This window comes from Passer domesticus, chromosome Z (assembly GCF_036417665.1).
Source record: "Passer domesticus isolate bPasDom1 chromosome Z, bPasDom1.hap1, whole genome shotgun sequence".
Taxonomy (NCBI): domain Eukaryota; kingdom Metazoa; phylum Chordata; class Aves; order Passeriformes; family Passeridae; genus Passer; species Passer domesticus.
The window spans coordinates 42713306-42727065 of record NC_087512.1 but is presented as its reverse complement, the minus strand read 5'-3'; the positions used below and the strand labels follow the sequence as shown (position 1 = coordinate 42727065).

The 13760-nt window shown below is 37.1% G+C and overlaps 1 long non-coding RNA gene across 3 annotated transcripts in view; it reads right to left on the bottom strand.

The window, feature by feature from the left end:
* LOC135290633 (uncharacterized) overlaps positions 1-13760 on the bottom strand; it is a 137853-nt gene that overhangs the window by 21646 nt on the left and 102447 nt on the right. Inside the window, exons 2-5 of one of the 3 annotated variants that reach the window (XR_010353397.1) lie at positions 10255-10380; positions 6541-6635; positions 4518-5127; positions 3162-3328 (exon numbers count right to left, since the gene is read on the bottom strand). This is a non-coding gene — a long non-coding RNA (uncharacterized LOC135290633). Of the gene's footprint in view, positions 1-3161; positions 3329-4517; positions 5128-6540; positions 6636-10254; positions 10381-13760 lie in introns of those variants that run through there. The other 2 variants (XR_010353396.1, XR_010353398.1) reach the window with 2 other exon arrangements.

Sequence of the window (13760 nt, the reverse complement as noted above, 5' to 3'; positions counted from 1 at the left end):
TGTTATAATAGAATTTCCATTAACAAATTAGGTATTTTTTGAGTGCATGGGCTAAAGACTTTTGCAATCCATTTTTGTTACTCTGCTTTTATACTGGACCTAAATAAAGCTTGCTTCACAGAGACAAATTTTCAGTGGAAATAAAAAGACTACAAACGACACAATTTAGGCTAACAGTGCAAGGTTAATAATTTACCGCATTTTGGAGACATTTGTTACAGAAACTAAGTTGATGTGAAAGATAAAAGGCAAGCTCTGGGGTAAATATTTATTCTTAACTGCATTCCAGAACACTTTTATCCCTGTGGGCTAACTGTGTTTGAGATATTTACTGAAATATAACTCCCACTATCGCCACACCACTGTACCTAGGATCATGAAAACCAATCAGTACTTGTGCAGTTAAATATAAAAGTATAACTTTTCATTCATTCTTTGCAACCAACAAATAAAGAGAAAATATATATATATGTATGTATGTTTGTATATATAACTTATATTTCTGTGCAGCTTAAACCTTTTTGGCATACAAAGGGATATAGTGACATGCCATTTTCTTATCTGCTGTGTTATTGTATTAACTTTCTCATAGACAGCACAAGTATATTTATTTAAAAGGTGGTTTTACAGCTGAAAATAAAAGCCAAGATGAAACATGTCTAAACAACCTACTTTTGGGCTAAGAGTGCTAAGTGCTAAGAGTGTGGATTTTTTTCTTTTCAGCTTATTTGAACTGTACAGTTCCCTGCAGCAGTTTGAAATGTGGGTGAAAAACAAGAGTTGCATACATTTTGCAGCCACTGCTAAGCCCAGTGTCCAGTTCTAAAATACTGCCTCCACTCCACTCTCCTGGGAGTGCATGAGCTCGAGGTAAAGGGGCAGTTTGCTGAAGCTTAACAAGATTAGTGCTGTGGTTAGTCTGCTGGTGGCTTGGGGGTCACCTCCCCCATCCTGTGACCCACAAATTGCCTGCAGTATTCTGGCTGCTTATATTAATTTTCTTAAAACAGTCTCTGATCTACAGATCCCACTATTTTATTCCATAACAATTTTTGGTCTGAATCCTCAATACTTGTGGTGCTGTCCATCTGGATAAGCCATGCATGCAGTGCAGCTTTCCTCTATTCTTCCACAAGACCTTTGAAGGATGCTTCCTTCATGACTGACTGGTAATGGTACTTCTGAACTTATTTTCTCAGATATGTTCATTTCCTCTCTTGCTCCTCCATTTTCCCTTCTCTGCTTCCTCTGCCCTCTTTGGAAGGCTTTCACCTTATTCCAAACACAGATTTTTAAGCAAATGCTATATGAATAACTTACACATCTTGCTTTACTGCTGCTTCATCTTCAAAAAAATGAAACACTATGCATGAAAAAAATCTGCTTTCATTTGACAACAAAATTGAAAGACAAGCAAAAAATAAATAAAGGTATGCATAAAACAGTGATACTTATTTTTTTCAAATGACTGATGTTTCCAAAAGAAAAAAAATCATTGAAGTTGGAACACTCACTCATCAATACTCTCATCCATATAGCCAGAATTCTAGTGCCTGCCTTTCCCTCACCTGGAATGTTATGAACAGTTTGCTGGTCTGGTAGTGTTTTTCTCATTCTCAAGGATGTGTCTGTGAATTTCCTAAGAAATATCTAAGGACCTAGCATTTTGCAAATCATACTGAAATAATATATGTGTTACTAGTGAAATGTACATCTTGGAGACGCGGGATGATCAGGTATATCGACCCAGCCTCTTTGGAGCAGGTAAATTCACACTGTGTAACTGAGCACTACCTGCTGCCTGCACAGCAATTAGCTTTAATGCATCCTTATACCCTGCATGTATGTGAGTATTTACAAATTCCATAAATACAGTTAGAGAAAAATTATATCTGAGAGACTGGGAGAGGCACAGCTGCTCAGTTCCACATGCCTGGGTCCAGCCAGCAGTGAGGAGACACATTCCCAGCAGGCAGATGTACATAGAGCACGTGTACATGCCACATCCCCACGAATACACACACCCAGCCACATGAATCAGACAGACACCCAGAGCACTCACATGGACACAAAGTGTACTGAGGGCTTCATCCTGCTCCCCTCTTGTTTTCTAAAATCCCATAGTAAATCCTATTTCATCCCATAATGCATTCCACCTGCATACACAATGCATCCCCCCCTCTCCTGGGCAGCAACACACCCCTCACTGAAATGTGATCTGCTCAGAGTGACTTGTGGGGATTCAGAGGTGTTTTATCACATAACCTACCACACATGTCTGAGAAAAAAAAAAAAAAGGAAAAATATTTTTTATGTGTGTGTGTGTATGTGTGTGTGTATACATGTGGCTACATTATTTCTTATCCTTTTCATGTACTTCAGAGTACACATGCTGCAAAGTCTTAGATACCACACAATACTTGTTACAGTACTCAGCCAGACCTTGATCCATCCTCCTTGACCCAAAGTCTGTGAGAGAACAAAGGTCTAATCAGGCAACACACAAGCAGTCTGGTCTCAGGCCAGTAGTGCCTCTTGAATTAATGTCTCAATTGTTATCAAAGGACATGCCAAAACAGATCACTGTGTCCCCTGATGTCTTAGTTCTTCCTTTTTCTGCTTGTAAATTTCTATGCACCACAGAACGAGGTAGAGATCAAGTACCCTGAAAGGTTTAAAGAGGGACAGAGCACTACCACTACTAGAAACACTATGCAGGCTTGGGGAAAATGTTTGAAACAAAATTAAATCACACGATTCATAATGCATTATGTAAGTAAAAAAGATAAATTGGAGACATGAGGTTGAATAAACATGGAGATTCTTTCACATCCAAATATGGAATTTTGCACCTCCCTTCTAGACTATCTAGAATTGGCATCTGCTTGGAGGAGAATACAGAACAGATGTGATGCCGTGTGCCTAGACATGTGTTAATGTTATATAGAAGCAGAAAAATACAACTTCATTTCTAAAATTTGGTAATAAGTAAATCATTGAAGCAAGTTAGGGAATTCTGTAGGACTTAAAATAAACCTACTATTAAAAAAAAATAAATGTAAGGCAAAGTGCTAGGTTTTATTTTATTTTTTGATTAAATTTATTTACTTCTTTTGTGAGCATCTCTGCCATTTGATTATATTTTTACAGGACTCTGAATTCCTGGCATACTGTTGAGTTGTCATGTTTGCAAACAGATGTGTACCCGTGCTGACCCAGAAATGCTGGCGTAAGTCTGTGCTGCCTCGGGCTGTTGAGCTTAGTGCTGCTTCTCTCCACGTCATCACATGTTTTGACCAGTCACATGCTTCACTATTTCCACCTTGTACTGCAAGACGATGTGAAAAGCAAACTTCAAAGATGCATTTTTTAAACAGAGTTTTTTCTTATCTCACAGTTCCTATCAACTCATATCTGACTCTAATATTCAGAAAAAAACAAGTCTCCTCCTAGATTATTTGCAGACAGTAGTAGTCCTCTGTGGAACTAAGACAAAGGAGCTATTTTTAATACTTCCAAGAAAAGTATTATTAAACAAAAGAAAATCACAGTTAAACTGGTATTGAATAGCTTATGGATAAATCTTTACTGACATCTGTTTCATCAGAAGCTTAAGCAATCATTCAAAATCACTCGCATTTTTGTACAAAAGATTGTTTTTTGCAGCAGATTTTCTTGATTATGTGAATCATGATTAACATTCTTCTCTGTTGTCTATACCAGACACAGAATTTTGTAGCACGCACCCACATACAGTATTTCTTAGAAAGATGAGCCTATGAAGAACATACAGTTGCCATAGCAACATTTTTGTATTCTGAAGTGCTATCATACTACATTTTTTCATCCTAAGCTTTTGTAGACTGCAAATGCCATCTTTCCTCATTCAAGCTGTCAGTTAATCTCTCAAGATTCATTCAGGATTACTTTCATTTTGTGATTAAATCCCTCGACATTAAATTATGGGTTGTTCTACTGCTATTGTAAGAGAATTTGTGGTTAACTGAAAAATAATGCAAGTCTTCACAGGCTTGAAAAGAAATAAAAAGTTACAGTTTGTACAATATAGTTGACAGATTGATCAAAGTGATACATGTACACAGATACTACAAGATACAACTGTATTGTAGTGACAGATACATATTCTGCCAGGGAAACCCTTAATAAAGAGTCTTTGGCTTTATTTAAATCAGCCATGCAAAATCGCTGTAGAGCAGAAAAGAATAAGGTGATTTGCTTCCTTACACATGGTGATATCATAAAATCATAGAATGGCCTGGATAGGAAGAGCCAAGTCATTGAGTTCCAACTGTGGACAGGGAAACACCTTCCATTACACCTGGTTGTTCAGAGCCCTATCCAATGTACCCCTGAACACTTTCAGGAATGGGACATCCACAACTTTCTGAGCAAACTGTTCCAGTTCCTCACACTAAAAAATTTATTCTTTTATCTATTCTTAACATCCTAAACTTATACACTTTCAGTTAATGCCATTCCCCCTTGTCCCATTGTACCTGCCTTTGAAAAAGCCCCTCTCCAACTTTCCTGTAGGTGCCCTTCAGGTACCAGAAGATTGCTATAAGGTATCCCCACCAGAAGTGACTGAGACTCCTCCAGACTGAACAGCCCCACCTCTCTCAGCCTTTCCTCACCGAAGAGGTTCCTCATCCCTTGGGTCAGCTTCATGGCCTTCCTCTGAGCTCATGCCAACAGTTCCATGTCCCTCTTATGGTGGGGGATGCAGGCCTGGATGGAGCACTCCAGGTAAGGTCCCACCACAGCAGAACAGAAGGCAAGAATCTCCTCCCATGACCTGCTGATCAGAAATCCTTTGGCACAGCCCAGGATATGGATACCATTCTGGGCTACAAGTGTACGTTGCCAGGAGATGTTGAGCTTCTCATCCACCAACACTCCCAAGTCCTTCTCTCAGAGCAGCTGCCAACCCACTCTGCCCAGCCTGTATTGTGTTGGGGTTGCCCTGACCCAGGTGCAGTGCCATTATTGAACTTCATGAGTTTCTCACAGGCCTACCTCTCAACCCTTTCACAGCGCCTCTGGATGGCATCCCGTCCCTCCAGGGTGTCAGTAATTTACACATTTGTATCACAGGTTTTGTTTTACCTGCAAGATTTAAGTTTTTCTGATTGTTTATCTGAGTCTAGTTCATATTTTCAACTTTTCTGCCAGTCATTTGTGTCTACAACTTAAATTTTTAACTGACAGCTGATAGTCTGGCCACTGCAAAAAAATCTTTAGAAAGACTTTAAGAAGTCTTTCTCAGTATACAGTGAAAGATATGTTAACATCAGACTGTCAACCAGTTATTTTCACTTTTGCAAGTGACAGTTCAAGTAGGAAGCAGAGACTACATGCAGGAGAGGCTTCTGGAAACTTACAATAAAGAGAAAGTTAAGTAGGGTTAAATAAATGTTCTTTTCAAGAAATCCCTGGACATTCTCATCTTTGAAGTCTTTACTAATTTCAAACCAAAAATATTTTTCCCACACTACTTCATAAATATATATTAAATAAAGCAACATGCAAGATATTCAGGAAATATATTCAATAGCCTTCTGACAGTAGGAAACAGACATTTCTCTAGACACATCTGTGGCCAGAGTAGTCATATAAGTGACTAACACTAGTTGTCTAGGCTATTCAAAGTGCAAAAATCTCTAACTAGCAGCTGAAAGCAGAGCATGGTACACACCGCTTCACAAAGAAGAAAAGATCATACCTCAGCATGCACACCATGCTCACTGCAGGATGTCATGAAAATACTGTGGCAATTTGGTGGCCAATCACAATTTGAACCCTATTGTTTCAAACCAGAGTCTCCACTCAAAAAATAAAATCACTTCCTAGTTAATATTAAATATGTTTTCCATTGAGCTTGTTTATTTTTTTTTCCTATATAACCTACTATTAACAAAGGTTGATTTTTTTTTTCTGTAATCTAGATTCACATGCCTATCAACAAAGTCCCAAATTTATTTAAGAATTGCTGTTTTACACAGACCATCTAATGCAGAATTGTTAAAATGTCAGCAAGCAAATGTTTCCTTGAAGAAGGAAAAATAACAATTCCCTAAAGAAAGGAAGTAGTTTCAAACTTTCCATCCCAAAAAACAGGTTGGTTTTTTAAAATATTTTAGAGGATATTTTATATAATTACTAGACAATCTGATGAAAGAACAAGTCCATGAATTTTTTTTTTTAATTTAAAGGACATTTCTTTTTTTCAAGCTTTATTTTGTAGTTATTTGTTGGGTCTGTTTATTTTCCTGCTGTGAGGTTGCTCTGAAGATTGAAAATGAAAGCAAATATAAAAGTACACAGGAGAAGTGCTACAGAAGGGGAATAAAGAAAGGCTGATGGATGGACAGACACGTGCACTCACACACATAAAAGACAGATTTTTGAAAGTACGGTTGTAAAAAACAGACTCAGAACTACACACGCAGCATGTCAGTGCTGTCTAACAAAAGGAAACCATAAGCATGGAATATATAGTACAGCCTAAAAACTGCATACTAAATACTTGTTTTCCTCCCATATGGCACGTCTGCAGTCACCAGATGAAATCCCAGTTGATAATTCTGCAGGCTTATTGCATAACAGGAAGTGATCTGTTGATGAAAGCCAAGAAAAGATTAAACAGAGATTTTCAGGGTCAACCCACTTTACATCCATTCAGATTTGTTGTAATTTCAAATGCTTTCTTTGCAGATGCACAGCAAATAGCTGTGGCTAAGCTTTAAACATGGTAAAGAAGTAGACCATTCGGCATCCTCCTACATTCAGGTTATGAAGTACTCTCATACTTCCACCGAAGGATTAAGAACTGTAGTTTTGTAGATAGTAGATGAGTCTAAACAATTAAAAAGGAGATATCTGTTATGAACATCCAACTCCCTAACTAGCAAGACGTATTAAACATCTTGCTCTAAAGGAAATTATCAAGCTTTTTGGAAAAGATTTGCAATAAATTAAATGTATATGTCTTGCTGATTCTAGTTCTGAAATACATGAAATAATATTTTAATGTCTTAAAGAAAAAAAAATTGTATTAATTTAAACAAATTATGGAACTGAAGTTATTGCATACCAGTCTATGCAAAACTGGTATCTGCTTTTCCATGTGAAGCTGGGCAAAATGCTTCAGTGAGTCATATAGCCCACAAAACCTTCTGTTTCAAGCAGTTGAAAGTAACTAGTTTTTTTCTGAATAGTTTCAGCTATAAAAAAGCTACAGAAAATCTTGGTAACCTTTGAAGTTTTTCATACTATCATCTTGGTTCTTGAGTCACATAAGGGGGAGAAACAACTAACAATATGACACTCTAAAATATGTACACATAAAACACAACTATATATCTATATGGTATCTTTATACATATATATAAAACAGTTTTTGAAGGTTAGAGTTCTGGCCATATATACATACAACACATCTATGTATCACAGGTATATATAAATTAAACATCACAAAACTGTTAAATGTTGTAAATGCCATATGCATATATATTCAAAACTCTAACTTTGAGAGCCTATTAAAATGTATTTCTAGGTTTACCATCACCATTCTTATAGGGGTCAGTAGGAAATTATATTTTCAATAGGAAAAGATCTGTTCTCCCACATGCATTATACACTTCTACCACAATGTATGAGAAATTACTAATTCAGATCCTACAAAGAGTGCATGTTCTGGTTTTTGCTGTAGGGTGCTGCAAGGTGTGCCTGTGAGAATTTGAACAATTTGAAGCTACTTACAACCATTCTTTTAGTAAGTCTTATAGAAAAAAACATCTAACAGTCCTGACCTGGACTATATCCAGGCAAACATCTGAAAAGTAAAGGGATATATTAGGAATCTGTCTCTTGAGATATGCTAGATTCATATCTGTCTTTCTGGAAACAGTGTCTGAAATCCTGACCTGGAAACAGACCCTCCACTTCATGGACACTTTGCCTGATCAATATGATCTTTACAGCCTCCTCTCAACTGTCAAATGAAACTGTTAAATGAAAAGCTTTCATTAAAAAAAAAATTGTGCTGCTAATATAAAATACTGATCAATTTCCAATTTCCAATCAATTGATTAATTAGTAGTTTCAGTAAAGTTTTCAGGTACACATTAAAAAGGAATGGAATAGGCCATTATAAAAATTTGATGCATGTACTGGCACTTACTGTAGAAGTGGAATGACTGTTTCCAAAGGTTGTTCCAAGTTTTTATTTTATTAATATAGCTACATAACTAATTTTGAGGAATGGAGAGATATAGATAGATAGATAGATAGATAGATAGATAGATAGATAGATAGATAGATAGACAGATAGGATTACACTGTGTCTTTTTTATATTATTTGAGTCACAGTCTGCACAAGCTTTCAGTTACAAGAGCAATTTGCAGTAAAAGTAGGTTACAGTCCTTCCATATCAGCTGCTGCAGGGACGTCATAAGACAGAACTAACTTGGTGGTGTATCAAGAATCTTGAATTTCGCCCTTGTCTTCAGTGTCTAAATGCACTGCACTCTTTATCAAGCTCTCTGAAAATTAACCATATATTAGATATATCCTGTGACATTTACAAACCACTAGGTAGATATAAAAACCCTAGTGTTATTGAACTTCCTTGTTGCACTCAAAGAATAGTAATAAACGGAAAGCTTTGAAATATCTCACCCAAAAGAGGCATCAGAGTATTTCCTTATTGAAAAGTGGAAGAGTTCATTTAAAAAATTCTATTTTTTATCCTAAATCTTTCATTTTGCTTTCAAGATTACTTTATCTTCTTGGATAATCTTTAATCCTCAATAATATTACATGTGGAAGAAAAATCTATGACCTATGTGAAGATACAGAGGCTTTACAGCTTTAATACTGAAAATTATTCTCATGCTCCATCTTAGATTTTGTAGCATTCATTTGTTGTACAAGCATTTTTATGTCAAGGCTCCCTTGCACTGAGGTATAAGCTGTATACTTCACAGTAAAAACAGACAGATAACATTTTTCCTTGTTTCTCTCTACAGTCATTGTAGATGCAGAATTTAAACAATGCATTACCATCCTTTTTTACATATAGATTCATAGAATCATTTAGGTTGGAAAAGACCTCTAAGGTCTTTGATTCCAACCATTAACCCAGTACTACTTCCCCTCTAAAATCATAACTCTGAGAATCACAACCACATGTCTTTTGAGCACTTCCAGGGTTGTGACTCCAATAATTCCCTGGGAAGCCAATTCCAATGCTTAGCCAGCCTTTCAATGAAGAAAATCTTCCAGATGTTCAACTTGAATCTCCTCTGGTGCAGTTTGAGGACAGTGCCCTTATCCTGTCACTGGCTGCCTGGGAAAGAGGCCGGCCCCTGCCTGGCTTCATCCTCCTGTCAGGTGGTTGCAGAGAGGGATCAGTCAGCCCTGAGCCTCCTTTTCTCCAGGCTAAACACCCCAGCTCCCTCAGCCTCTCCTCACAGGACCTGTGCTCCAGACCCTTCCCCATCTTTGTTGCCCTTCTCTGGACTTGTTCCAGCACCTCACCGTCCTTCTTGAACTGAGGGGCCCAGAGCTGAACACAGAACTCAAGGTACAACCTGACCAGTGCTGAGCTCAGGGGAACAATCACTGCCCTGGTCCACACTACTGCTGGTACAAGCCAGGATGCCCCTGGCCTGCATGTAAACTCCTGGGCAAAATCCGTGAAGTTATACTTGAATTCAAGAAAATCCTTGGAATACAGCTGGTGTGAAACCTCTTTTACCCCAAACCAGTTTAAAACAATTTTTATTCTGTGTTTATTTTTAAATGCCCACTCCAATTTTTTATCAATCAAAACAAATAAATCTTTTCTCATTGCAAAGTAGAAAGAAATTTTGACCCAGTGCAGCGTAGGAGCAGAAGAGAACTGCAAATGGAAATAACAAAGGTCAGGGCATTGGTTTTGTAGATTCTACTGAAATTACAGTAGATAAAAAAGAATAACTCTGTATGAGATCTCTGAGTATCTGTCTTCAAAATAACACAAATCACTTACAGGAACCATCTAGAGAAAATCTAGAGACCTCAGCTGTTCTGAACTAGCTAGGCAGCTGATCAGTACATGAATGAAATTACTGATGTCTTCTTTCATGCATTGAAGAAAGGTACTCTTAAATACCTGTCACTCTTAATTATTTCTATCAATGTAACATTCAAATTAGAAGTTCACATTAGAAGTACTAAAGAACATTCACCTGAATGGTGTTATGGTACATCAGTCAGCTTAAGCAATACTGTTTTCTGAACCATGTTAAGCTTTCTCAGGCACCTTCTATTTAGATGGATTTTTTTGGTTCTTCCTTCTTAGCAAAATGGCAGCACTACAAAAATAAATAAAATATATTATTCAATAAATAAATAAATGAAAATGCTGTGTTGCATTATACAAACATTTTATCTATTTTAGTATGCAGAAGAATTTATTTCTTGTCTTTTATTTCTTGTCTAGCCTCTTACAGTCAAGAAAACATGATCTGATTTAATTTTTTATCTCAACGGGAAAGGTATGAAGGATCCTTCTGAAAATAAAGAAATATTTTTGACTGTTATTTTTTAAAAGCATTTGTCTAGAGATCACAGAGCTGACTGTGATTTATTTGTTAGAGGAATCCCAGGTCAGCAGGGGAGCACATGAAAGGCAAAACAAGTCCAGTCACTCCAAACACTGTCATCTTTATGGCGGGCCCAAATTAAATTTCTTCAATCCAGTTTGCATTCTCCAGCATTATCAGTAAATAAAACTCATTAAAGTGAAGGGAACATATAATATACAGTGGAGTTTACCAAAGTGAATAATAAATAGGCATTCTGAAATTCCACGAGGAAGCCAACTAACACAGACTATACTTCAAGTCTTTTGCAATAACAGGCACTGTGCCTTTTACTATGGACAGTTCTAGGAGAGAAAATAAACTCCTTGATAACACCCATTTTTTGCAATTTCAAGACTAGAGCAATAGCATCTAGTTGCATTTCCTGCACACCTGGCATAGCTAGCAATGCCATAGCTGTTTAAATTTGGACAGACGCAATGAAAGGGGAGCTTGGGCAAAACCTCAGCTGCCAGAGCAGCCACCACATCCATCCACTCCTTTTTACTTAGCTTGTAACAGTAAAATTTTTGTGCTGTACTCAGCTGAATCCTGCTCAACCAAATGCCTGAAGGCACTTAGCTAAAGGCAAGTTCAGGTCCCTCACACCTCAGCTTTTACTGCAGTCAGCTTTACAACAGAACCACATGCTCCTGTTTGATGGAGTCAGATGCCCCTGCTCTGACCAGCTGGCTCCAGAAACTGCATTCTAGTAGTAAACCCCTGTCTGCCAGACTTGTGGCTTTCCCTAAACACCAAAGACCAAAATGTGAATTTACTTCCAGTGAATTTATTGGAATGAAACAGATTATGCACAAGTAGCATACATATTCTGTCTGGTACAAACTGGCATGGAGGTGAGGGGAGAGGACAGCACAGAAGCGGAAATAATAATTAAGTCGTTTTATTATAGGTGAAGTGATAATGAATACTGGAAGTGACTGAAGTGAAAGCTGGAATTCCAGGCAGTTTTGCAGGTAAGAGGCACAATCGGGCAACCACTCCTTCAGAAGCAGGAAAAAATCTCAACTCAGGATCTCAGCCTTCTGTCTCTCACACCTGAGACCTTTTGTTAAACCACATAAGTAGTGCTTAGAGGTATGACATCTATTCAGAGGAAAGAAAAATTCCCTTTACTAGATCTTTCAACATTTCAGTGTTGGGGCTTTCCTACTATTAACACAGCATTAAACCACATAGTAATACACACAACCCCCCCCCAAATACAAAAACAAAAGCAAACCCAACATATTGTTATCACATTTGTTAGGTATGTATCAATAAATACAGATATATTTTAAGTGCCAAGGCTGGGGTAAGAACAGATGCATACCAAGAGCTAACCTATTTATATCACAGACCACAGAAAAGACTGACAAGGTGGTGTTTTTTCCCTGTGATACTTGCATTAAAAATGCAAATATGCTAACCTGACAAAACAACCCCCAGAAACCAAAACCCAACATTCAGCTGAACCAGAACCACAAGGAAAGAGCATGAACCAGAATAGCTTTTCTTTTGTTTGGAGTGAAGATTTCTTCACTCCAAACAAAATTAAGGGTCAAATTCAGAAGGAAATGAACTTTAAATCAGAGGAAGAAAAGAGATAAATCCACCTATCCTCCATCTCAGTCTTTCATGCTAATTTACACAATATGCAATGAGAAATATAGAAAAGCAAAACTTCAAAAATGTTCCAACTATTTTGAGTAACTAATTCACTATCTGCATGATGTCTACTAAAGAAATGGTTTTCCTCAGTAACTGCTCAGCACAGAAGAAGTATGCTCCTTTGGGGCACATAAAAATACTTTCATACTGCTCTAAATTCATACTGTTTCTAAATACACACTTGATTTATTTATTTTATTACGAGTAAAACTAGCAACTACAAATATTCTGCATTTCTTTATATTCAGCAGCTCTGAAGAGTTTCAGTTCCTTATCTATCCAATTGTTCTGAAGCCTCAGATATACAAGACCAGGTCTGAATGCAGATATCCTCATCTTTGCTTGTTTGCTATTTCTGAATGAAAGTCACTTTTTAGTTCCCATCTCCTCTTTTGTCAAGAAAGCCCGATTAGGTGCTTAAAATTTTCTTGTTCAAACAGAGTTACAAAAGAGCATTAAAATCTTTGTCAAAGACCCATTTTCTCAGTATGAAATAGTAGAAAATTGTCCCAAGGCAACAATGCTGTTCATGGTGAATTCATTGACTACTCATTGGAATTAATAAAAATGAAAGGATTTTATCCTGCTCCTTTCCTACTAGTAGTATTTGGTTACATTTTTTTACAAACTGTTAATGTGTCCTCCTTTATTAACAGCAAAATGGCTTAAAAAAAAAGGAAAGAAAAAAATTATGATATGCAATCTCCTTAGATAAACAACAGTATAAAAATCGAATGGCTCCAAGGACATTTTGCTCTAAGGCAGTGGTGTGCAAAGAGAAAATCTTGCTTGTGAACAGTGTTGGTAAATTCACAGTTATACCATGATCAACCACAAGGTCTTCTTCAGACAAGAATGCAAACCTAACACTGGCTAGTCAAGGACGAGTCACAAGAAAATTTTGTGTAAATCTGAGGAATACAGACAGTCCCTTTCTTTACCTGTGCTTCAAGGGTGATCATAGTGATACACACTGAATTATGTCAGCTGCTTTATGGAATTGTTTTCTCCATTAAATGTTCCCAGTTGATATTATTTAATATAATTTTCCAAGTTTTCAGTAAATTATATTAGTTTGTCCAGCTAAACATATTATACTTTAATTGCAAGATAGCAGTATTTTCTCTGGATTTACTCTCTTTTCACTTAGTTAAGCATGCAGTTACCCAATCCAGTACTCCATGCATGGAAAAAAGTATTATATTCTCCTAGAAATAAATAGATAAAAGACTGAACTTGTGCTTCTGAGCATCTTCACAAAATGCTATGTAAGCTGATTCATCCCTGAAGTACTAATGTTTGAAGACAAATATTGGTAGTTCAGTGTCCAAAGAGTTCAACTCTCCCAGCTATAAAATGTCTTCAGAATACCATACAAAACACCTGCCACAGCTGAATATCGTTTCACGCAACTTTCATTTAAGAGACTTAGGTGTAAG